The 26486-nt window shown below is 50.5% G+C and overlaps 1 long non-coding RNA gene and 1 pseudogene across 1 annotated transcript in view; both read right to left on the bottom strand.

Moving 5' to 3' along the window:
- The window catches only part of LOC126474986 (uncharacterized), a 490806-nt gene that overhangs the window by 58743 nt on the left and 405577 nt on the right, over window positions 1–26486 (bottom strand). The gene's annotated exons all lie outside the window — the stretch shown is intronic.
- On the bottom strand, window positions 4389–4543 carry LOC126476503 (5.8S ribosomal RNA; annotated as a pseudogene).

The raw sequence follows: 26486 nt of genomic DNA, 5'->3' as shown, positions 1-26486 counted from the left end.
GCGTTTTTCACAACAACTGCCGTCGCATAAAAACGACTGGCTGTATTAGAATAAAATTTACACAAAATGCGTAAAATATATAGGCGCTGCTGTGAGCACAATTTCTCCGCGTTCGCCGTAAAATTGTCTAATTAAACGGAGAAAATGTGATACCGCAATCGCGTGGTCAGCGCTACAGGTGTAGCGCCAAGCACAGGCAGGGACTGCTTCCAGACGCGGCACAAAGCATTTTCACCAAACTAGCTGTACCCATTTACCTACTACGCGTACGAACTAACAATTCACGCACGTTATGTACGAACACTCACGGAGGCACTATACCAATTTTCATCGCGATCGCAGCACTCTTTCCCGGTGAAACCGAATAAGACGCGGGACCCGACAACGCGCGCGTGCGTCCAGTGCGCGGGACAGCGGGCAGCGGGCAGTAGATAGGGACAGCGGAAATCTCGTTAATCCATTCATGAGCGTCACTAATTAGATGACGAGGCATTTGGCTAGTCCAGCCATCTTTATTACAAAGGAATAACACATACATAAATATATATATACATGGCACAATAGGTTTGTCCGTGTTGTGTACATCGCCATGTCCACCACCGAGATGGGGACTTACAGGGCAAACACCATGATAAACTTATGTATATAGAAAGGAAGAAAACACATACATGAAAGACAAGGAAAGACAGAGAAGAATAAAGACGGAATTCCTCCTGATGATAGGCCCCAGGAGTCAGCAACCTAGCCGACGCCGGCTCGTGGCATCAGACTTTGCGCCATCATCCGCTCGTGGATGCGGTAACTAGTGCAGCAGCTCTGCAGTACTCTGGTGCTGAGTACCGCCAGTTCTCAGGGTCGAAAGCCTAACTCGAAGAGGTCCCTCGTCGACGATGGAGACCATGTGCCCCTCTAATTCAACGTTGTGGTGGACACAGTCACCTCCTCGACGTCACGGTGCAGGTTGGAGATGGCACGCCGGATGGACGGCGTGTCGTAATAGGCCGCCTTTTGGGAGTGACACCAGTCGAGTCGAAGATGGTCTCCGACTACCTGGGCGTCGATCACGCGGGCGATGCCGTCTTTAACCGCCACCACGTCAGGCTTGTGGATTCCCTCAGGTGTACGGAGGTGGGGCTCCACTGAGACATTGAAGCCCCTCCGCACGAGTCCGCGAGCGACATACCGCACGATCGCGTCATGTCGTTTCACTCGGGACCCATGCGTCCTGAAGCAAGCCTGTAGTACATGGTTGGCGGTCTGCACGCCCTGGCAGCCCACGTGACATCTGGTGTCCGCCTCCCGCCCCCGTCTGCACCGTGCCCTCGTCGGGAAGGCGTTGATGCGGGCGCGGAGAGCGTCGATGTAGTCATAGTTACTTTCGCCGTTTACCCGCGATTGTTTGAATTTCTTCACGTTGACATTCAGAGCACTGGGCAGAAATCACATTGCGTCAACACCCGCTACGGCCAACGCAATGCTTTCTTTTAATTAGACAGTCGGATTCCCCCAGTCCGTGCCAGTTCTGTGTTGATCGTTGAATTGCGGCCGAAGAGAATCCACACACACGCATGACCCCCGGAGGAGGACGCTAAGGCGGAAGCGGCCTCCCAGCAAGGAAGATCCATGGGAGGCCAAGGCAAAGGACCTAGCTCAGATCCTGCACGCAGGTTGAAGAACCGGTGCGCAAATGGCACGCAGGTACCCGCATCCTGCAACGCCGACCAGCACGAGGCCGACCAACGGCGAGAGCAGACCACGCCAGCATTAAACACCTGCACTTACTGGCGCCCCTACAGCACTCACCTCGCTCAGGCCCGGCACGTTAGCGCTGACCCACTTCCCGACCAAGCCCGACGCGCCCCGATCCTCAGAGCCAATTCTTATCCCGAAGTTACGGATCCAATTTGCCGACATCCCTTACCTACATTATTCTATCGACCAGAGGCTCTTCACCTTGGAGACCTGCTGCAGATATGGGTACAAACCGGTGCAACACCTCCATGTGGCCCTCTCCCGGATTTTCAAGGTCTGAGCGGAAGATCGGGACACTGTCGCAACTGCGGTGCTCTTCGTGTTCGAAACCCTATCATCCCGCTAGAGGATTCCAGGGAACTCGAACGCTCATGCAGAAAAGAAAACTCTTCCCCGGTCTCCCGACGGCGTCTCTGGCTCTTTTTGGGTTACCCTGACGAGCATCTCTAAAATAGGCGCCCGAGTTGTTTCGGTTACGCTGCCGGGTTCCGGAATAGGAGCCAGACTCCCTTTCGCCCAACAGAGCCAGCACAAAGTGCATCATGCTATGTCCGGCCCCATCAACATCGGATTTCTCCAAGAGCTTAGGATCGACTGACTCGTGTGCAATGGCTGTTCACACGAAACCCTTCTCTGCATCAGCCCTCCAGGGCCTCACTGGAGTATTTGCTACTACCACTAAGATCTGTACCGACGGCGGCTCCAGACAGGCTCACGCCCATACCCTTCTGTGCCCACCACTGTGACCCTCCTACTCGTCAGGGCTTTGTGGCTGGCGGCAAGGACTGGCCATAACTGCCAGACTGATGGCTGAGTGTAGGCACGACGCTTCAGCGCCATCCATTTTCAGGGCTAGTTGCTTCGGCAGGTGAGTTGTTACATACTCCTTAGCGGATTCTGACTTCCAGGGCCACCGTCCTGCTGTCTTAAGCAAGCAACGCCTTTCATGGTTTCCCATGAGTGTTGATTCGGGCGTCTTAACTCGGCGTTTGGTTCTTCCCACAGCACCAGTTCTGCTTAGCAAAAGTTGACCACTTGGCACTCCGATCCGAGTCGTTGGCTTGCGGCTTCAGCATATCAAGCAAGCCGGAGATCTCATCCATTTAAAGTTTGAGAATAGGTTGAGGTTATTTCGGCCCCAAGGCCTCTAATCATTTGCTTTACCGGATGAGACTCGTACGAGCACCAGCTATCCTGAGTGAAACTTCGGAGGGAACCAGCTACTAGATGGTTCCATTAGTCTCTCGCCCCTATACCCAGCTCCGACGATCGATTTGCACGTCACAATCGCTACGGACCTCCATCAGGGTTTCCCCTGACTTCGTCCTGGTTAGGCAAAGTTCACCATCTTTCGGGTCCCAACGTGTACGCTCTAGATGCCCCTCACCTCGCAATGAGGACGAGACACCCCGGGAGTGCGGAGGCCGCCGCCCCGTGAAGGGCGGGGAAGCCCCATCCTTCCTTGGCCAACGCAAGGCGAGGCCTTCACTTTGATTACACCTTTAGGTTTCGTACAGCCCAATGACTCGCGCACATTTTAGACTCCTTGGTCCGTGTTTCAAGACGGGTTGTGAAATTGTCCAAAGCTGAAGCGCCACTGACGGGAGCGATTATTCCGCCCGAGAGCATTCCGAGCCAACATCGGCGCGGGTCCGGGCCAGGCCAGGTAGGGCCGTCATCTGGGAAGAACCGCGTGCACTTGCCGACTCCTCCAGATATACCACTGAGCAGCCAGCCAGAACACGGGGGCTCTGCCCAACAGATGCGAACCGAGACCTGCGGAAGGACAGGCTGTGCACCTGGGCCATAGGCCGGCACCCAGTGTGTCACGACGTCCTACTTGGAGAGAAGTGCGGCCCACAGCACACCGGAACCGCCCCACCACGCAGCGACTGGAAAGGCAACCGGACATGACCCCACCGTGGATTACTCCGCGCGGGTGGCCGGCCCCATCTGCGGAGGGCGGGGGTCAATGGCCAGATGGGCGTGAATCTCACATGTTCGACCTTTTGGACATCTCACGTTTACCACAGAACGGTTTCACATACTTTTGAACTCTCTCTTCAAAGTTCTTTGCAACTTTCCCTCATGGTACTTGTTTGCTATCGGTTTGTGGTGATATTTAGTCTCAGATGGAGTTTATCACCAACTTGGAACTGCATTCTCAAGCAACCCAACTCGAAGAAGAGGTCCCACCAATGCTCGCATCGGCCGCTACGGGCCTGGCACCTTCTAACGGTTGTGGCCTCATTCAAGTTGGACTTGGGCTCCACGTAAGGCATTGGGGTAGTGGACCCTTCCGAACACCACATGCCACGACAGGCGGCAGCCTGCGAGGTTCAGTGCTGGACTTTTTCCTGTTCGCTCGCCGCTACTGGGGGAATCCTTGTTAGTTTCTTGTCCTCCGCTTGGTAATCTGCTTAAATTCAGCGGGTAGTCTCGCCTGCTGTGAGGTCGTTGTAGGAGATGTCGCACGCCACACCGCCAGCCAGCTGTGCACGCTACCGAGTCAGTACTGGTATGTGAACCGACAGGCGACGGGCGCGCATCGCACGTTTAAGAAGACGCGGCTGGCGGCCACGACATTCCCAAGTCTCCAAAGTGGGGCAAACACTGTGCGCTCCATTATACGTTGCCGACCCTCAGCCAGACGTGGCCCGGGAACGGAATCCATGGACCACAATGTGCGTTCGAAACGTCGATGTTCATGTGTCCTGCAGTTCACATGTCCACGTGCAATTTGCTGCGTTCTTCATCGACCCACGAGCCGAGTGAGCCACCGTCCTGTGTGATCTTTTTTTTAGTTTCCGCTGTCTCTTTCAAAACAGATGCATAGGCGGGACTGAGGCCTTTGACAGCCCTTGTTCCAGTGTTTTGTCCAACGGCCTCACCGCCGATGGGCGTCGTACGGCACCACACCGGAGCGGACAGGCATTCGGGCGAAAGTCATTCAAAACCGGCGCTAGGCGCCAGGAGCTGCTGGCCAGCCGCTCCAGAGCTTCAGCGCTCGTGCCGCACAATATTTCCGTTAGTTTTGAGAAGCATGCGTGGTTCCGCACGCGGCGCACGTCTGCTGCCGTACAGCTAGCGTGTTGCGCGACACGACACGCACATCGAAAGACACGCTGTCTAGTCAGCAATGATCCTTCCACAGGTTCACCTACAGAAACCTTGTCACGACTTTTACTTCCTCTAAATGATCAAGTTCGGTCATCTTTCCGGTAGCATCGACAGAGTCGATGCTGTGTACCAGTCCGAAGACCTCACTAAATCATTCAATTGGTAGTAGCGACGGGCGGTGTGTAGAAAGGGCAGGAACATAATCAACGCAAGCTTATCACTCTCGCTTACTGGGACTTCCTCTTTTATGGGGAACAATTGCAAACCCCAATCCCTAGCACGAAGGAGGTTCAGCGGGTTACCCCGACCTTTGGGCCTAGGAACACACGCTGATTCGTTCAGTGTAGCGCGCGTGCGGCCCAGAACATCTAAGGGCATCACAGACCTGTTATTGCTCAATCTCGTGCGGCTAGAAGCCGCCTGTCCCTCTAAGAAGAAAAGTAATCGCTGACAGCACGAAGGATGTCACACAACTAGTTTGCAGGCTAGAGTCTCGTTCGTTATCGGAATTAACCAGACAAATCGCTCCACCAACTAAGAACGGCCATGCACCACCACCCACCGAATCAAGAAAGAGCTATCAATCTGTCAATCCTTCCGGTGTCCGGGCCTGGTGAGGTTTCCCGTGTTGAGTCAAATTAAGCTGCAGGCTCCACTCCTGGTGGTGCCCTTCTGTCAATTCCTTTAAGTTTCAGCCTTGCAACTATACTTCCCCCGGAACCCAAAACTTTGGTTTCCCGGAGGCTGCCCGCCGAGTAATCGGAGGAACTGCAGCGGATCGCTGGCTGGCTTCATTTATGGTTAGAACTAGGGCGGTATCTGATAGCTTTCGAACCTGTAACTTTCGTTCTTGATTAATGAAACCATACTTGGCAAATGGTTTCCCTTCTGTTCGTCTTGCGAAGATCCAAGAATTTTACCTCTAATGTCGCAATAGAAATACCCCTACCTGTCCCTATTAATCATTACCTCGGGTTCCGAAAACCAACAAAACAGAACTGAGTTGCTATTCCATTTTTCCATGCTCACATTATCAAGCGGGTTTGCCTGCTTTAATCACTCTAATTTTTCAAAGTAAACGTGCCGTCCCACCCTGACACTCAATAAAGAGGAGCCTGGTAGGATTTCAACGGGGTCCACCTTGGGATTCACGAGCATGCACGAGGCGGTCGCATGCCTTCGGCTCGCCCCACTGGCAGGACGTTCCACTACACATGCCAGTTAAACACTGACGGGCGGTGAACCAACAGTGTGGGACACAAATCCAACTACGTGCTTTTTAATCGCAACAACTTTAATATACGCTATTGGAGCTGAAAAAACCGCAGCTGCTGGCACCAGACTTGCCCTCCAATAGATACTCGTTAAAGGATTTAAAGTGTACTCATTCCGATTATGGGGCCTGGGATGAGTCCCATATCGTTATTTTTCGTCACTACCTCCCCGTGCCGGGAGTGAGTAATTTGCGCGCCTGCTGCCTTCCTTGGATGTTGTAGCTGTTTCTCAGGCTTCCTCTCCAGAAGACACTTGAAAGATGCGTCGCCGGTATGAGGACCGTGCGATCAGCCCAATGTTATTCAGAGTCACCAAGACAAACGGACCGAACGAGCCGACTGATTGGTTTTGATCTAATAAAAGCGTCCCTTCCATCTCTGGTCGGGACTCTGCTTTTTTTTTTTTTTTTTTAAAAAAAAAATCTCTATTCACAACATGTATAATATTTAGACAAAAGGAACCCACCACCTTAATGATTAGTGGGTCATAATAATGGTACAATGTTATATATTCAGTAGCTGTTTTTGTTGTTATTACAATGGTACTATGTTTATTACTGTGAGCTACAGACAGGATACAATACAGGGTAATAGGCAGACTACAGCTATTAATCTATACTACTTGCTAATTGTTAGTTTTATTACCTACTTGTTAATTCCTAACTGCCTGCAGCGTTACAGGAGTGTCAGCATAGATATAAACCTACTACTTTAGGCCCTGCTCATCGAGTTAATCCTGATGAGCGTGCCCTTGACACTGGGCGGGCCAAGATCGTTTGTCGCTGCAGGTTCCTAACTTAATATCTATATCTAAAGCTACAACTACTGTACTAACCTACGTCAATTCCGGTGCTTTTGGTCTAGATTAGTGTACCCCGGTCCCCCTAGTCCTGGACGTGGCGGATTGCCACTGAAAAGTCGACATGTCCATGCACAGGCGGTATAGGATCAGGGTAATTGGACATGTTCAGTATTTGTCTTTAGTCGTGAAAGTCCCTCAAGTATGCTGTCAGTACTTTCCATGATACCTCGTTTGCCAGACTAATTAGAGTTTCAAAAGTCTCTTCATGCCTTAATAGGTCATATGTATTGTTATGTGGAAGCTGTTGTCATAGTGTCACTGCTACATCATCGAAAAGGGGGCACTCGTAAACCACATGGTCGAGAGTGCCCTCCGATGCGCCACAGTCACGCTCGGGTGTAGCCTTTTTCCCAAACCGACACAAGTATGTCGGGTAGGGCCCATGACCAGTGAGAAAGTGTATCAGACTCCGCATTGGCTCGAAGTACTTCATCCCTAACCTTTCTTTTACATTTGGCAGGAACCCAAAGGTTCTTCTGCCAGTTTCATCCGTTTCCCAAGACTGCTGCCATAAGTCCTCACCCCTTCTGCGTATTTCTCCCTTGTACCTCACCAGTGCTCCCAGGATATTCTCTATTTTCGTGTTGTTCCCCTTCTTAGCCCAATGCCATGCTGCTTGCTCCCGTATTTTTATATCTAAAGGACAGAGTCCCATTATTATTAATAGTGCACTTCCTGGGGATGTTCTGTACGCCCCTATAGATCTTAATAGCATGTTTCTCTGTACTCTATTCACTGCCATAACAGGCACCACCCTCATGAGCCTATGTGCCCAGACTCCCGATCCGTAACCCACTATTGACGTTAATATACTATTGTGATACAGCTTGATTAGGTGCAGTGGAAGGTGGAATCGTTTGTTGCCTATGGAAGTATGGCTGTTAAGTACTTGTAGTGCTTTTTGGGTTACGGACTGAATGTGCCTTCCAAAGTTCAACCTTTCGACGATGATGACGCCCAAGCAGCGAGTCTCTTGTCGTCTTATAACTGGTGAGCCTCCGATTCTGACTGTAGAGTTCCTTACCAGCTGTCCCTTTAGTAATAAGTACGTAGATTTTGTTGGTGAGATCGTCATCTTAGTATTTGTACACCACAGTTGTAATTTGGTCATTGCTCTGTCTATTTTTGGCTCGATGTCCTCGCGGCTCCAGCCGCCGACCAGTAGAAGGAGGTCATCTGCATAGGCTATCACCTCTAGCACTTCTTCACTCTGCTGCAAACTATCTAAAAGTGGTTCTATATGGGCTCTGTTTTTTTTTAAATTCTTTATTCAGTTCATTACATTATGCATATTTAACCCACTACCTAACTACATTAGTGGGTCCTAATAATGATACAAGGAAATGCAGCTTTGTATTCTACACTACACATTATTTTATTATTATTACTATAATCTTACCACTATGTGGTTCTAATCTACTTAATCTACAAGGAAACTTAATGCTACCTGCAGCGTTACAGGTGTGCCAGTGCTACTATAAACCTGATGGATGTTGGCCGGGCCCCCTTATCCCCAGTGGGCATGCCCCTCGCACTGGGCTGGCCCTCAACTTGTTATCGCTGCAGTCTATTCTAAGGTCTTATCCTATTTTCTACTTCTTATGTAGATTACCTAAGTCATAATTGATGCATGTTCCAATCCGGTGTTTTTGTGCCCCCCTCCCTCCTAGTTGAGGGCAAGGCAGATTCCAGCCGTGAAGCGGCTGGCCAAGTCCCTACCCGGCAGTACAGGAAGGGTGCACGAAGTCTAAGTCAGTGAAGAATTTTTTTAGCTTTTAGTGGTTGTCCCTTAAAAAGTTCTTAAGGACCTTTTTTGATATTTCGTCTGTGAGTTTGTTTAGGATGTTGAAAGTGTTGTCGTGCCTTAGTAAGCGGTATGTGTCATTGTGTGGTAGCTGTTGTCTTAGGTCATTGGCTACGTCATCGAAGAGGTGGCACTCATACACCACATGTTCTGGGGTGCCTTGCACAGTGCCACAGTCACACGCAGGTGTAGCCTGCTTCCCAAACCGACATAGATATGTTGGGTGTGGTTCATGTCCAGTAAGAAAGTGCAGCATTCCCCTCGTAGGTGTGAAAAATGTAAGTTTTATCCGTTCTTCTATATCCGGTAGCAGCTCATAGGTTCTGCGTCCCGTATCCTCGTTGTTCCACTGTTCCTGCCACAGTTCGATCCCTCTCTTTTTGATGGCGTTCTTATCCCCAGCATAAACCCCAAGTATCTCCATTATTTTGTCCCTGTTTTCCTTCTTCGTCCAGTACCAGGCGGCCTGCTCACGAATTTCAGTGGACAGATCCCCATTAGCACTAAAAGCGCTCCCCCACGTGTTGTCCTGTAGGCCCCTGCTGAACGTAGGAGCATGTTCCGCTGCACTCTTCTTACGGCCATGGCAGGCATGACCCTCGTGAGTCTGTGTGCCCAGACCCCTGAACTGTGTCCTACTATTGAGGTCAAGATGCTATTATGGTATAATTTGATTAGGTTGGGTGGTAGGTGAAATCGTTTGTGACCAATTCCTATGAGATTGTTTAGTAAAACCAAGGATTTTTGAGATACGGTATCAATGTGCGATGCAAAGTTCCACCTCTCATCGATGATTACACCTAGATATCAGGCCTTGTGGCGCCGAAGAACTGGCAAGCCATTAATTCTTACAGTGGGGTTTCTGACCAGTTGGCCTTTGAGAAGCAGGTATGTGGATTTACTGGGCGCAATCGTCATTTTGGTTTTATGACACCATGATGTAAGTATAGTTATGGCTCTCTTCACTTTGGGCTCTAAGTCCTCGCGGCTTCGGCCGCCGACCAGCAGGAGGAGGTCGTCTGCGTATGCTATGACCTCTAGCACATCGTCACTGTTCTTCAGGTGTTCCAGTAATGGCTCCATGTTGATGACCCAAAAGAGAGGTCCTAGGACAGAGCCTTGAGGACATCCTTTGGTCACAGTCTTCCTGACTATGCCGCTAGGGGCCGATAGCCAGACCTCCCTATCTGCACAATAGCTCCTCAGACAGCCATAAAGTAGCCCTGGGCAGTTCTTCTCCCGCAAACAGAAAAAGAGTGAGGGCCACCAGAGGTTGTCGAAGGCGCCACTGATGTCCACCATGATGCCGACGACATACTTGTGTGGGACGGAGCCACAGACCTCGGCGGCCAGGGCGATAGCATCAGACGCAGAACGCCCAGACCGAAAACCGAATTGTCTGTCACTCATCCTGCACAGCATGCGGTGTGCTGTCAGTCTGTTTGCCAGTAGCCTCTCAAAAAGTTTGCCCAGTATGTCTAGCAAGCAGATGAGTCTGTAAGACTTAATTTCGGTAGGATCTTTATCTGGACCCTTTATGATGATAATTATGTTTGCTTTTTTCCAGATTGCTGGGAATTTCCTGAGTCTCAGGCACTCGTTGTACAACTTAGTGAGAGGAGCTACGAGCTGTGGGGCAAGGAATTGCACCACCTCCACAGTAATGCCGTCCGGGCCAGGAGCTTTTCCCCTCTTGAGGGCCTTGATATGGGCAGCAACCTCTTCTTCAGAGAAGGGGTAGGTTCTGATATTGTTGTTATATGCCCTTGAGTTTCTCTCCTTATTCGTTTCTGTTCTTCTGTTCACATTTTCCTCCACATCGTCAGGTAACAGGACCCAAAGGAGGGCCTCAGCAGTTTCCTGCCATGTGCCCATCATCCGGTCCCCGTCCCTGACAGTGGATAGCACAATGGGTGATCTTATTTTTTCCTGTACCAGTTTGTACAGGACACCCCAAGGGTCTGTAGCCAATTGGCTTTTCATGTAATTTTCCCAACTTCTGAACCTTACTGCCCTAAGCTCCTGCTGGAATTGTTCCTTGCTTTCTCTGTAGATCTGTTGCCATCTTTGTTTTCTCCCCAGATGACGCTCCGCTGGTAGTACCTCCTTGCCCTCCTTACAGCCTGGCGCATCTGTCCTAATTCGACCGACCATGGTGTGGGGGTGGCCACAACGGCTCTCCTCCTGGTTCGTACAGCAGCTCGCACCACCCTGGTGATCGCTTGTACCAGTTCTTCGGCGTACTCTTCCACGTTTTCGTCACCCAGCAATGTTGCACTCTTCCACAAGACAGTCCCAGTTGGTCTTGTTGTAATTGAGCTGCAGCTCCCACCCCATGTCCCAGTGGCGCTCCCTTTCCCCAATGGTAGAGGTGATTAAGTTATGATCACTGATGGGTGCTCTGTCCCACACTTTCCAGTTAGTGACCTTTCTCATGAGGTTTGCTGTTACTAACGTAACATGAATATTTGTGCCTTCTCCCCCGCCGCCAGAATAGGTGGGGGGGTTCCCTTGTTGGTTGGCAACCACCAGTTGCAATGCCATGATTGTCTCCTCAGCCTATAGCCCCCGATCGTCGTGTGCGCCACTGAACCATAGGGGGGACTTTGCATTTATATCTGACGTCACGAACATCCTGCGTCGCTGCAATGCCGTGGCAACTTTTGTAAGTGTCTCCAAAAATTCGTCTATTTCCCTTCCGTATTGAAAGTGTATGTTGGAGATGTATAGCACTCCTGTGGGTGTTTGCAGTTCCACGACATTGCAGTGTTCTCCAGAAAACTGCGCAAGGACTGTGGCTCTAAATGATCTGTTGATAATTACCACTGCAGCTTTTGGCTCTGTGTCAGAATGTATTACTTGCCAGTTGGCAGCCATGAATGGCATCCGCCCCGCTTGGGAGTACGATTCCTGCAAACAGAGTACATCTAGACTCTTCTCTTCCATCACCTTCCGGAGTTCCAGCAAGACTAGTTTGCTGTTATGGGTGTTGATCTGACCCGCGTTTAGTTGGCTCACGTGGGAAGTAGGTATGAATGTGTGATTCTGGCCAGTTTTTGGACCAGTCGTGGGCTACTCTGCCATTTGTTATTACTGATTGATAGTATAATTCATCTATGTCGAATTTTTCATTTCTTCTATCAAAAACCTTTTTGACTAGATCTCGCAGGGCTCCGAAGTTGGTGGGGAGATTCTTTGTCTTAAGCTGGATTCTGTCCACAGCCTCCATTACTGGAAAGGTAACGTCCCTCCCGTACTCGTGGCCGACACATACCACAAGTCTCAGTGCGGTAGTGAGGATTGCCGGCTCCTCTAATCTTGATAGTTGCAATGCAAGCTCCAGGTTGGGGTATATTCGTGAGGGATTAATTCCCATTCCTCTGTGAGATGGTGGGTATGAGGATGGGTTTGTGCTGCTATCTCCATTACATTGGACATGTTTGGTTGTTACTGATTCTTTGCAATGAGATTGTGAACTCCCAAGTACAGGATGCCTGCATGGTCTAGAATGCTCTTGGTCCGACCTAGGTCCCCAGCAGGGAGGAGAGGGAGCGTCTTCTTCAGATGGGTCAGTTTGTATGCAAACGTCTTTCATTCTTATCGTCAAAGATCGTGATTGCGTTATTTTTTGAATAAATTCTCTGAACTTATTCGCCTTCAGAGCGTCCCTCAGCCTCTTGCTTGGGGATTTCCTTTTTGGCTTCCTGAGTTCAGGTATGGCCTCAGCCATAGTCAATTCGGGAAATTAGTCTTTGCTCTAGCATCCTGTACGTTGGGCAGTTCCTACCAGTGGTATTACAGGGTTTTCTTCCCCTTTTTGTGCATGGAATGCAGGTTGCGTTCTTATTGCAATTTTTTCTTGTGTGGTCCTCTGCCAAACACCTGGAGCAGGCCGGCTTCCTATCACAATGTTTATGGACATGGTCCAGATCGCCACAGTTGTGGCATCGGGGGACTACTAAGTAATCTCTAACATTGATTGCATGAAATCCGATGTATATTTTCCCCATAGCGGTAAGTTTACGCCACATCTTGCCGGAAACCTCGGCGACGTGATGGACAACATTGCGTTCCCGAGGTCCCATTTTGAAACGCAGTTTGAATTCATTTTTAATCGTTTCCCAATCAGTGTCTTCAAAGTTTTGGCAGTACATAGTTTCATAAATGTCACTTTTTGTTAAAACCACAGGTACATCATACCATGTCACCAGCGGATTTCTTTTCTTCGGTGGTTCACATCTGATAGCCTTGTTTAATTTAGAGTTGTTTAGTATTTTGTCCTTGTCTTCCTCGGTGGTAAGATCTACAACTACTACATTTTTTGTGGCTTTTACCTTGTTAATTTTGATTTTGTCTCTTGCCGGGTCGATTGTGGTTGTAAAGATCTCTTGTACCTTTTTAATGTTCTGACCAGGCAGGGGTCTTAGAAAGACTGCCGTATCTGGTTTCTTAGAGATAATAGCAATTGTCTCTTTTATTGTTTGAGCCTTCGTGGCGGCTTGCGCCACCACTCTGGCCAATGTCTTAACTGGCTGTTGTCTTAGTCTGGCATTTTCTTTTTCCAGCTTCTCGAGACGCCCCTCAAGCTTCGCATTGGCAATAGCCCAGGCAGCGAGCTCATTCTTTATTGCCAATACCGCAGCCTGGCTTATTTTCCTGTTCTTTACGCTGGAGTCTAGGATTTGACTAATTCGACAATGTCTGTCGTACACATTTTCATCGTCATGTCCCATTTCCCCCTGCGAGGTACGGACAGTAGACATACTCGCCCTCGAAGATGCACGCGAATCACTCGTCTCTTGGTCAGCAATGTTGATTGACGAGTGAAAAAAGGTTGGGAGCCTGTCTCTTGCCCCGGACCGGGTCCTCTGGCAAGGGGGGGGGGGGGGGACTGTTGCAGCTCGCCCACCTTCCTCGCCCCAAGGCCAAGGGCACTCTTCGAACTGCAGGGTTCAGCAGTTCAGCACGCAGCTGCCAGCGCACTGGTCCCCTTCGCTGGCTCCGCCATCGTCGATTTCACTCGGCGCTGGAGAGGCGGATGCACCTCTCACCCTTCGCCGCTTACTAGCCCGAGCTTCCACCTCTCAGCCAAGGACCCACTCTTACTCAGGTGGTGGGTCGGTCGCAGAGTCGTTCAGCGGTCTGGACCCATCTAACCCAGCCCAGGCGATGTCACCACCTCCTGGGTTTGGCAGAACACATCCCGGCTACCCAGGGGCGCGGCGAAGCACCCTTGCCGAGTCGCGCCGCGATCCCACGCCGACAAACGAGGTCTCCGGCATGCAGAGCACCTGGTGGTCTGTACCCTGGGAACAGAGAGGGACTGGTGTTCGGCCCCTTGACACAGCTCCCCCTGTGCCACACACCCTTCGCTTTCGCATCGGGTTGGGTCGCAGCTCTCCCTTTTGTCGCAAGGCAGAATGCCGAGCTTAACATCTGGCACCACGGGAAGGGGGAAACAGCCAGTTGGGAAAGAGAGGCTATGAGAGACGCATCACTTCCCCGAGTGAGGACTGCCGCGGCACGCCCGACTGGAAGCGATACACCCCAGTGCGAGCTCCTGTGCCTTACGGTGCGCCGGCAACGGGCGGGCCCGCGCCTAAACGCGCCGTCAAGCGACTGACCTCACTCTGACCTCACTCTGTCTTTTTTTTTTGTTTTTTTGATTTAAATTCTTTATTTAAGATAACCATTATAATTATACAAGTTAACCCACTTCCTTAGTTCATTAGTGAGTCCTAACAGTTATACATTCATATTAAATTGTGCAGCTAGTTTTTAGTTTTATAGTGAGCTACAGTTATTAACAACAATGGGCATTTAATATCTACATCTACTGTTTATACCTAATTCCTATAACTAATTGAATTTATATATATTCTGCAGCGTCACATGTGTGCCAGTAAGAATATAAACCTACTATAATATGCCTTGTTCTTCGAGCTAATCCCGAAGAACATGCCCCTGGCACTGGGCAGGCCTCGACGTTATAATTCGCTGCAGTACCTATCCTAATTTCCTATAACTAAGTCCTACAAACTAACTTATCCTACGTCATGTCTGGTGTGTGTTATAATCGGTGGTTGATCCCTACTCCCCCTCGTCCTGCACATGGCGGATTCCAACTCGGATGAAGTCGGCCAGTCCACGCACAGGCGGAATGGGAATAGGGCTCTTGGTCGCAATCGGTGATTATTGTCCTTGGCATTTACTGTATCTCTCTTAGACATTCAATTAGAACTTTTCGAGATACCTCGTTTGCCAACGTGTTTAGGGTCTGAAAAGTTTCCTCTCGTCTGAGCAGTTGATACGTGTCATGGTTGGGAAGTCTGTCTCATAGTGTGTTTGTGACATCATTGAAGAGGTGACATTCGTAAACAACATGCTCGGATGTACCCTCCGGATCGCCACAGTCACACGCTGGTGTTGCCCTTTTCCCAAATCGACATAAGTACGTCGGGTAGGGTCCATGGCCAGTGAGAAAGTGAATCAGACATCGAACTTCATTCCCAGGCGTTCCCTCACATCAGGTAGAAACTGGAAGGATCGTCGTCCAGCCTCTTCTACCACCCAAGTCTCCTACCAAAGCTCATCCCCTCTTTTCCTTATTTCTCTCACTCTGTTTTCATGCATTAGCTCTAGTATTACCACTGTTATCCAAGTAACGTGGGTACGATCTAAGGAACCATAACTGATATATTGAGCCTCTCGTGGTTTAATCATAATGCGGCTTCTACGAGACATGCATGACTTAATCTTTGAGACAAGCATATGACTACTGGCAGGATCAACCTAGGAGCTGTGTCAACTAGAGCTGGGCAATCGACCGCCCAGGAGTGTGTCCCGTGGGCCCGTGCAAATAAGCAAGCGTCCGCTCAATTATTCTGCAAACACTAGGAGGCTGAGCTCCTCGGCACGATACACCTTGAAACCCTCTCAAGCCCGGCGGCGCGCAGCGCCGTCCTAAGTACATGGTCGAGTTCGAGAAAAGCGCAGTCGCCCGGCGAGTAGACGCTTTCAGTGCCACCACCCATGCTCCCAACTGAGCTTGCCGCTGCCGACAGAGGCCTGGGAGCGTGTTGTCGTGGCGTTGCCGGCGGGAGACAACACGCGCCACCTACGGTGACCAGCAGCTCCAACGCCAGCGCCACAGAAGGGCAAAGCCCCACTTGGGTGCCAAAACGAACTCTCCCACCAGCCAAAGCGAACTCTCCAACCACAGCGCACGCACCAGCACATCTGCACAGCTGCGATACAAACCACCAGCGAGAACCGCTGGGGCGACCGAGCAGCAAACGGCGTCAAGACGCGGAGTGCCGGGCGGCGGCGCATCTTCAACGCACACAGTCCTCAATCGGACCAGCACACTGCAGATGTCCACCGCGCTTCGGACCGGGCTCGCAAGGACCGACTTTGACCGCACGGCGCCGCGCGTAATGTGCGCCGGCGTGCAGCTGCGCCGCCTGCCGCGCCCGTCGGCCGGCGCGCCTGCCACTGGGCGCCCCCACCAGCCGGCTGTACCGCGTGCACCCGCGCACCGCGCGCCAAGCACGTCGGGCGGCCACCCCTCACTGGCCGGGGACAGTCCCACCCAGCCACCGCCACGTATCGCTTCACACCCAGATTCCCATTCACGTTCGTGGGTATGGTGGGTATCGCTGAAACAACCGGTTAGTAGCTGTACTGATCGTCGCCCTCACTGATTCACCTCCAGCGAAATCAACCGCACCACAGTGGGTTACCAGTTGTTTATTTGTGTAACTTCACCAGCAAATGTAGACGTCCATCTATATTTGCGAATTCAACGATTCTTGCATGCCTGTATGTTATCTGTCACGACACGCTACATCAGCCCACATTACAGAGTAGGTTAAGGCACAACGTGGGTTAGGTTAAAGCACAACGTGGGTTAGGTTAACCCACAACGTGGGTTAGGTTAAGGCGCAACGTGCGTTAGGTTAAGGTGCATCGTGGGTTAGGTTAAAGCGCAACTTGAGTCAGGTTAAGGCGCAACGTGGGTTAGGTTAAGGCGCAACGTGGGTTAGGTTAAGGCGTTACGTGGGTTAGGTTAAGGCGCAACATGGGTTAGGTTAAGGCGCAACGTATGGGGCTAGGGTACATTCATAGTGCGAACAGTTGGTGGCTGCCTGAAGCAGCGCCACATATGTCAAGTCAGGATGCACATTTGGCTGGAGTCAGGTGGTGGGTCAGTTCCATACCTTTACAAGGGGAGTGGCAGAACTGTGTCTTTCATTCCTGGTATTGTCTGTGTTGTGGCACAAGGTATTGTGGTGATGTAGGGTGCACCACTGTGCAGGACATGTGTGGGTGTTGTTGGCTGATTTGAGCAATGTTGCTCGTGGGTGGAGTGGGACATTCTGTCTTATTAGTGGATGTCACGTTCTGGTTGTCATTGTTTGGATGGTGTTATGTGGCGGAGTGGATGCACTGGATGTTGTTCCATGCCAGTGCTTTAGTGTTGTGGCTGCGTCTGTTACAGGCAGAGTGTACTGTGTGATAGAGTGTCTGGGTGAAGTGGGGTTCACATTGTGTTCACCAACTTAGAGCATGTATAGGGACAATTTTTTTTTTCAAATTTGTGAAACATACATAACCTACTTTCTGACACTTTTGAGTGGGTGTATTAAGACTAACTATCTCTGCTATTAGTACTACAGAAGTGGTTTATTAATGCATGCACACTATCTATTTATTACGCAACATTGTGCTCTATATGAATGATCGACCTCTTAGCCTCTCTGGAATCTTGCCAGAGAGTTGCCCGCCCCTAGCCATGTGGAGGCGGGCTTCTACTATTACAAGAAACCACTCCATTTATACTACTCTTTTATTCCCCCCACCACCATACTGATCTAAGTACAACTACTAGCTACTGCAATTCAAAGACTTAAACAAACGTAGTATTTACATATTTACAATTGCACATTAGATCTGAAGCGCATTTACCCTCTCCCAAGGTACGCTCGCTGGATCTGCCTTGAGATTTAATTCACTAATTTTGCGAAATTGCTAAACAATTCGCCATTTGTTAGTATATCATTTATATCCCTTGTCTGCAGAAACTGTCTCTCAACTGAGACAGCCTGTTCGTGTATTGGACACTCAAACACTATGTGTTCCGGTGATCCTGCGTGGGCACCACAGTCACACTCCGGTGTTGGCCTTTTACCTATTTTATGCAGGTACGTGAGGTAGGGACCGTGGCCTGTAAGGAAGTGGACTAGGCCCTGTGAGGGCTTCATTATCTTGTTCTTTAGTCATTCCTTTACTGTGGGTAGAAACCCATGGACTCTACGGCCTGTACTGGACCCATCCCATTCGTCCTGCCAAATGTCAAGCATTTTTTCTCGGCTGGATTTGACGCTTACCAGAGGAGTGCCCATTATATTTTGCACCATGTTGATGTTCTGTTTGCGCAGCAAGTAGGAGGCTGCGTGCTGCCTTATTATCAGGTCTAGTGGACATAGACCCATAATTACCAACAGTGCATCTGTTGGACTTGTGTTGAATGCTCCAATACATCTCAACAGAACGTTCCTCAGTATTCGCCTGACAGCAGCAGCAGGCCTCACCAGAGCTAACCTGTGGGCCCACACACTGGATGCATGCCATACTATTGGTGCCAATATACTGTTGCGATAGATATTTATTGCCCTTTACGGCAGATGAAACATTCTTTGTCCAATTGATATTATCTTATTGAACAGAGCTAAGGACTTTGTCGTTATCTGCTCAATATGCGGAATGAAACTCCAATTTTCATCTAGATATACCCCTAGGTAACGGGCATATCTCGGTCGCGACACTGCCTGGCCATGGATTCTGACTGTTGGGTCCCTATTTAACTTGCCTTTTAAGAGCATATATAGCGATTTTTGTGGTGCAATAGACATTTTAGTCTTCTCACACCAGTTGGTTAACAGTCCAAAAGCCAGTCGTGATCGGTCTTCGATCACATTGCGGGTGTCCCTTCCACTAGAATTGCGAGATCATCCACATAAGCAAAGACACCCAGAACTGCAGTCTCTCCCTGCAGGACGTTCAACAATGGTTCCATGTTGATATCCTAGAAAATGGGACCACACACCGATCTCTGGGAACAACCACGGGATATTCTTTTAAATACGATGGCTCCAGGAGCCGTTATTTTTGCAGTTCTTCTATCACAGTAGGCCTCCAGACATCCATACAGCAGTTGTGGGCACCCAATCTCTCTTAGGCGAGAGAAGAGTGCCGGCCACCACAGGTTGTCGAAGGCCCCTGAGATGTCTATCATTATGCCAAGAACATACTTCGATGTCGCAGAGTGAACAATCCGGCAAATCTCATTGATCGCATCCTGAGTGGAGCGACCCTTTCGGAATCTGAACTGCCTATCACTCATACTATGCAGAGTTCGGTGACTCAAGAGTCTTTCAAGCAGCAACTTCTCAAATGCCTTGCCCATTACATCCAGCAGACAGATGGACCGAAAGAATTTCAGCATCGTTCGATCCTTATCAGGGCCTTTCCTGATAATTACAACTTCTGCAGTTTTCTACTTTGGTGGATAATAGCCCTTTTGTAAACAGGTGTTGTAAATACGACTTAGTGCTGGGGCGACCAAGTGTGCGAGTCCCTGTAAGATCTCCACAGGGATCCCATCAGGACCAGGTGCCTTCTTCCTTGCAAAAGTGTAGGTGGCTACTTCTACCTCTTCTGCAGAGAAGAGTTTAACGTTTGTATCGTTAACGTACGGATTCGAGAACGCCTGATGTATTTCCCGCTGCTCGTTCAAATCCTGGTCCTCGATGTCATCTGCTAGTAGTGTGTTCAACAGCAGCTTTGCTGTTCCTTCCCAATTCTTGGTCGTGCCACCACCCCCAGCACGTAGTGTAGGCAACATCATGGGCGATCTAATTTTTCCTCAAACGATTTTGTAAGGAACCCCCCCAAGGGTCTGTTTCCAACTGATCGTTCACAAATCTTTCCCAGGACAGGCGCCTTACACTGATCCTTATACCTCTGCTTCAGACGTTGAAAAATATGCAGATGGTATTGCCGTTCGTCATGGGCAATGCTTCTTTGGTAGTAGCTTCGCGTCCTTCTGACCGACCGTTTAAGCACAGTCAATTCAGGGGTCCACGGGGTGGACTCCCGGCAGATGTATCTCGCTATTCGAGGTATAGCCAGTGTGATAGCTGTTTGTACGGAGCTCACAAGCTCCTCCATAGCTTCATCAATGTTTCCTATGTCCTCTCCAAACTCTGGAGGACTGAACACCTGCACGAGTCGGTCCCAGTCTGTCCGAGCATAACTAAACCGTTCCACCCACTCCCCTGGCACATCCGCGATGGTTGTCGCTATTTCAAATGTTATGCGGTTATGATGATGGACAGTGAAGTGTTCTCTTACTAGCCAGTTATGGACATGGGGTACTGCCCTCTCGCTTGCAAGTGTGACATCAATATTTGACGTTGCTCCCGCCTTCCCTGAGTAGGTTGGGGGGTACCCAGGCAAGTTTAGCACATGCATGTGCATTTCCTTTATCAAATCAACAAGCTCAGCACCCCTACCGTCCTGTACATCACTGTGCCCGAGTGGGAACTTAGCATTGGAATCTAGAGCTACAATTATAGCCTGCCCGGCTCAAACTCTTAGTATCCAAAGCAACTGATCAAGATAAATCTTGATGTCATGTCTGAATTGGCAGTAGACGTTAACAACGTACGTACTGTAAGACAACATTTTGAGTTGTACAACCGTAATATGCTCGGTACAGAATTGACGTAATATCGTAGCTTTTATAGTTTTGTTCAATATTATATTTGCACTCATGGGGTCCCCACCCGAGGAAAACACTTGTGTTGTTGCAGGAAAGCCAGGGACTCGACCTGCACAGGAGTTCGGTTCTTGTATCAGAAGAACATCTATTTGTTCTTGTTCCCCTTGTTTCTCTAGCTCATGCGCAACCATCTGGCTGCGCATTGCGTTTACTTGTACCATTTTAAACATCTCCGTAGTCTGTTCTTTGTATAAATCTATCTAAGAACATCTCGTGGGTTGGACAATCTTTAGGTCAACCACACTTACGGCCTCGTCCTCTGCATGGTACACATATTGCTGCTTTGTCCTTATTAGGACAACCTTTCTTTATATGTCCAAACAGGCCACAATGGCCACATATGACATCGGGTTGCGTACAATACTTATTAGTATGATTTATGTCTTGGCACTTGGTGCATCGTTGCACCGCCAGGTAATCTTTTATGTTCAACACAGAGTAGCCAACATACAACCGACCCACTCTCATTAGTAATTTCCATAAACTTGGCGAGACTTCTACCACGTGGTGTACTGTTAACTTATCACGTGGACCTACTTTGAAGCGTAGTTTGAATTGTTCGTCAAATTCTCCTCTAGACATGTTTACATCAAAATTTTGTGTATATATTGCGTCAACCAGATTGTCTGTTGTCATGAATGTCGGTACATCATACAGACACATCAAAGGTCGACGCTGGCGAGGAGGTTCACACTTCACTTTGTTACTTAATTGTTCATTGGTTCAAATGGCTCTGAGCACTATGGGACTTAACTGCTACGGTCATCAGTCCCCTAGAACTTAGAACTACTTAAACCTAACTAACCTAAGGACAGCACACAACACCCAGCCATCACGAGGCAGAGAAAATCCCTGACTCCGCCGGGAATCGAACCCGAGAACCCGGGCGTGGGAAGCGAGAACGCTACCTCACAACCACGAGATGCGGGCAATTGTTCATTGTTTGGTATCTTTTGACAGTCCTCTTGTGAGGCCGTTTCTACTATCAGCACGTTCTTTGCTGTACGTACATCATTTATCTTTATCTTATCCTTCTTAGGATCAATGCACTTCTCATATGCTGACTTAACAGCCTTAATGTCATCGCCAGGTTTAGGTTTTACGAACACTGTAGGAGTAACTTTTTTGATGTTGTCCTGTATAGTTTCTTTCGCTGTCGGTGCCTTGGCAACTGGGGTCTTGCAACCACAGCATAAGTCCGGGTCGGTTGACCTCTGAGTCTTTCATTTTCCTTTTCTAATTCAGTTACCCTACCCTCTAACTGAGAGTGGGCAATTGCCCAGTTGGCTACGAAGTCCCTAATATGATTGATATCGTAATTGCTTATCTTACCGTTTTTGATGCTTGTATCCACTAGTCTTAGGAATTTTGCATGACGCTCAGTGACAGATACATTCTCGAGGCTCTATACTTCACCAGTATCTATCGCAATAACACCCTCTTGATTCTCAGCCGTTTTAGGATAATTAGAGAGGGAAAAATGGAACCCCATCTCTTGCCCCGGACTGGCTTCTCTGGCATGGGGGGAGGCTATATGAAGCTCGCTCACTGGTCCCACCCCTTGACCAAGAGCTATCAATAACTGAGCTGCCAGGTTTAGCACGCCATGGGTACAGTGCACTAGTCCTCTTCAACAGCCACACCACCATAGTTTTCGCTCGCTCCCTTATTGGCGAATGCCACCTGCATTCCAGACGTTCGGAGGTCTGGACCCATGTAACATCACCGGGGACATGTCACCACGCCCTGGCTTGGCAGAGCATGCCTTGGAGTCCAAGACAAGGGAAGTGGCCTTCGCCGACTTGGGGCAGGATCCCACCACAGCAAATGCAGCCATTAGAACCAGTGTACCAGTTGTTCAGCACACCGTCGCGCCCCTACCCTTCAGTTGCCCAAAGGCTTAACAGGTCCACCTTAAGAAGGCAGTTACTAAGAGCACTTGAGAAGGAGAGGCTGTTTGAGATGCATCCTTTTTTTCTTCTTTATTGTGATTTTAAACACCTTATACAAAGGCGGGCTGTCAGCAGCACAATAAGCCGCTCTTCAGCCTCGAGTTTGACAACAAGTAGTACATAAAGGTGGCACAGAGAAGACAGTCAAAACGGTGGGCAAAGAATGTAGACACTAAAAATCGGAAAAACATGGAGCCGTTCACGCTGGCCGAGAAACAGCACTAACACTAGGCGACACAGTGCACAGAGCATGGATGATGGCGACGGCATGTGACCAGCAGTGGCGTGACGGCAAACAACACTACACACAAAAGAAGGCACACACACGAAACACTGACGGCGACGATCTCCAGCGCGCGAATGTTCACTGAGCGTGTACGAGTCCGGGGACCTGCCAAGAGTGGAGTTGGAGGAGGAGGAGAATGGGAGAGATGCCATGGGCAGAGGAGAGAGGGGGAGGGAGGAAGGGGGAGGAGAAGCCCAGGGGAAGAGGGGAGGAGGAAGGGGGGAAAGGAAAGAGAAGGGAAGGGAAAGGTAGGGAGGGAGGGAGGGAGGGTGGCAGGGAGGGAGGATGGGAGGGTGACTAAAGGAAAGGACACAGGAAGGGGGGAAGGATCAAAGTTGATAGGAGGGGTAGATGGAGGGGAGGAGGACATCATCAGGGAGGGGGAGCTGGCGGAAGCCACCTTGGGAGAGGGTAAGGAGGGTGGAGAGATGGAGACCGGGTGGGACGTGGGAATACAAGCTCAGCAGCAGGCGGGGGTGGGAGAGGATCGGGGAGACTAGCGGGTGAGGAGGATCGAGTTTACGGGAGGTGTACAGGATCCGTATCCTTTCAAGGAAAAGGAGGAGGTGGGGGAAGGGGATGAGATCGTACAGGATCTGCGTGGGGGAGGGGAGACGGATGTGATAGGCGAGGAGGAGAGCATGGCGTTCAAGGATTTGGAAGGATTTGTAAAAGGTAGGGGGGGCGGAGATCCAAGCTGGATGGGCATAACAAAGGATAGGGCGGATGAGGGATTTATAGGTGTGGAGGATGGTGGAGGGGTCCAGATCCCACGTACGGCCGGAGAGGAGCTTGAGGAGACTTAGTCGGGAGCGTGCCTTGGCTTGGATTGTCCGGAGGTGGGGAGTCCAGGAGAGGCGACGGTCGAGGGTGACGCCAAGGTACTTAAGGGATGGAGTGAGGGCGATGGGACAGCCATAGATGGTGACATATACATCAAGGAGGAGGAAGAAAGGGGTGGTTTTGCCTACAATGATCGCCTGGGTTTTGGAGGGATTGACCTTGAGCAACCACTGGTTGCACCAAGCGGTGAACCGGTCAGGTTGGGATTGGAGAAGGTGTTGGGAGCACTGCAGGGTGGGGCAAGGGCAAGGAAGGCGGTGTCATTGGCAAACTGGGGAAGGTGGACGGGGGGTGACGGCGGCGGCATGTCCGCCGTGTACAAAAGGTACAGAAGGGGGGAGAGGACGGAGCCTTGGGGCACACCGGCGGAGGGGAAAAAGGTGTAGGAATCTGTGTTATGGATGGTGACAGGAAGGACGGAGGGAGAGAATGGAACCAACCAGACGGACATAGTTAATGGGAAGGGCGAAGGTTTGGAGCTTGAAGAGGAGACCGGAATGCCATATGTGGACATAAGCATGTTCGAGGTCCAGGGAGAGGAAGATTGCGGAGCGACGGGAATTAAGGTGGTCGGAAAGGAGATGAGTGAGATGAAGGAGAAGGTCGTCTGCAGAGAAGGACGGCCGAAAGCCACACTGGGAAACGGGAAGGAGGCGGTGCTGGCGGAGATGCTGGTGGATGCGTCGGGTGAGGATAGATTCCAGGAACTTGCTGAAGACCGAGGTAAGGCTGATGGGACGGTAGGAGGAGACGTCGGACGGCGGTCTGTCAGGTTTAAGGAGCATGAGGATACGGGAGGTTTTTCACAGATCGGGGTACTAACTGGTGGACAGGACTACATTGTAGAGCCTGGCCAGGGTGGAGAGGAAAGAGACAGGAACTTCACGAAGGTGACGGTAGGTGACACGATCGTGACCAGGATCGGTGTTGCGCTTAGTGCGGAATGCAGCAATGAGATCCTGTGTAGTGATACGGGCATTGAGTTCCGTGTGTGTAATGTTGTCCAAGTACTAGAAACCAGGAGCGAGGGGAGGGACAGAGGTGTCAGTTCGTTCGCAGATATCTGGGAAGAGGGAGTAATCGAACTGGGGATTATCGGGGATGGAAAATACATCGGAGAGGTAGGAGTTAAAGTGATTGGCCTTACTAAAAGTGCCAGGGAAAGGGTGATCATCATGGAGAAGAGGATAGCAGGGGGAGGGTTTAGTTCCGGTAAGGCGACAGAAGGCTGACCAGAACTTGGACGAGTTGATAGGTAGGGTAGCAGTTAAACGGATGCATGTCTGTCGCCAGTCCCGGCATTCCTTAGCCGCGAGCAAATTACGAATGTGTCACTGGAGTGGCCGGTGGCATCGTAGGGTGTCGGGTCACGTGTGCGGAGGAAGGCACGGTAGAGACGGCGGGATTCACGGAGGAGGAGGTCAGCCTGTGGGGGTAAGGTAGGACGGTGGGGGTGGATGGCGGCAGTAGGGACGTGGGCCTCCATGGCCTCAGACAAGGTCTGCTGGATTAAGGAGGCGGCATGGGTGACATCATCTGGTTGGCGGTATGTGAAAGGGTGGCTATCGACCTGGGTGGAGAGGGTATCCCGGTAGGCATTCCAGTTGGCATGGAAATAGTCATGGACATACTTAGGGGGAGGGTCATTACGAGGGTCGGGGCGGGGGCGACGACTGTCTGAAATGGTGAGGAGGACAGGGGAATGTTCGATACCAATAGGCTCCAGGACATCCACCGTTATGCTACCAAGGAGGTTGGGGGAGTAGAGAATAACATCGGGCATGGATTCGGGACGGGTATGCTGGGTTATGGTGATGAGGTCGCCTTGAAGGAAGGAGAGGAAGCAATGCCACCGCCGTAACTGGGCAGCGGAACGACTATGGATGTTGAGGTCGGCGGCGATCACGTAGGAGGCGAAGGTACGGTCGATGTGGGAGCGGAAGTCGAAGGGAATAGGAGCATTGGGGTGGACATAGATGGTGGCGCAGGTAACGGTAAGGCCGTGGAAGAAAAGACTAAGGATCAGGTGTTCAGTGGGGTCGGGAAGGAGAGGTTGATGCATACTTCCTCACACTGCCTTTTACCTACCGAGAGCCTGCACAGCTTGAGGGCCCACAGTATGATACAGCTGGAGCTCATGTATAGGGACAGCAGGATTTTGGGACATGGGATACCACTCTTCATGAAGTGGAAGATATAGGGGTGGACTGCAACGTAGGAGTGCGGGAGAAGTCTGCCGTTCATCTGCTGGAGTTGGGAGTTGGGCGGTGGGGGTAGCACATTCACGGGTGCGGGTGGAGTGATTGTCGGTCGACCACTTGTTATGGCACGGACGCTGGAATTGAGGCACCTGTGGTGGACAGAGGGTGCAGGCTTTTTGCTTAGGGTCGTAAAGTGGGCACTGTCGAAACATCGACATCATAATTGGCTTGGCGTCTAATAGATGGCAGTAACGTCGTTGGAAGCAGAGTGGAGGAAGTGATGTTTCGAGAGACTAATAGACCGCGGTATTGTGTGCTGGACCATATCCGGCGGTAATCCGGAAGGATACCGTCCTTCGATTGGCCTTTCGGTTCTAATCGAAGCGTTAGGTATATTGCAGGTGCCAGCCACCCAGAAGCGGTCCAGCCAGCAGCCAGCAGCCAGCAGCCAGAGGCGGTTCCTGCCATAAGCCAGCAGCGGTTCCTGCCTACAGCCTGCGTCCTAGCAGCCAGCAGCAGTTCCTGCCAGCAGCCTGTGGCCGGCGTC

The sequence above is a fragment of the Schistocerca serialis genome, chromosome 4 (assembly GCF_023864345.2).
Source record: "Schistocerca serialis cubense isolate TAMUIC-IGC-003099 chromosome 4, iqSchSeri2.2, whole genome shotgun sequence".
In the NCBI taxonomy this organism is placed as follows: domain Eukaryota; kingdom Metazoa; phylum Arthropoda; class Insecta; order Orthoptera; family Acrididae; genus Schistocerca; species Schistocerca serialis.
Note: the sequence above shows the minus strand (reverse complement) of the source record. Positions and strands in the feature narration are given on the sequence as shown.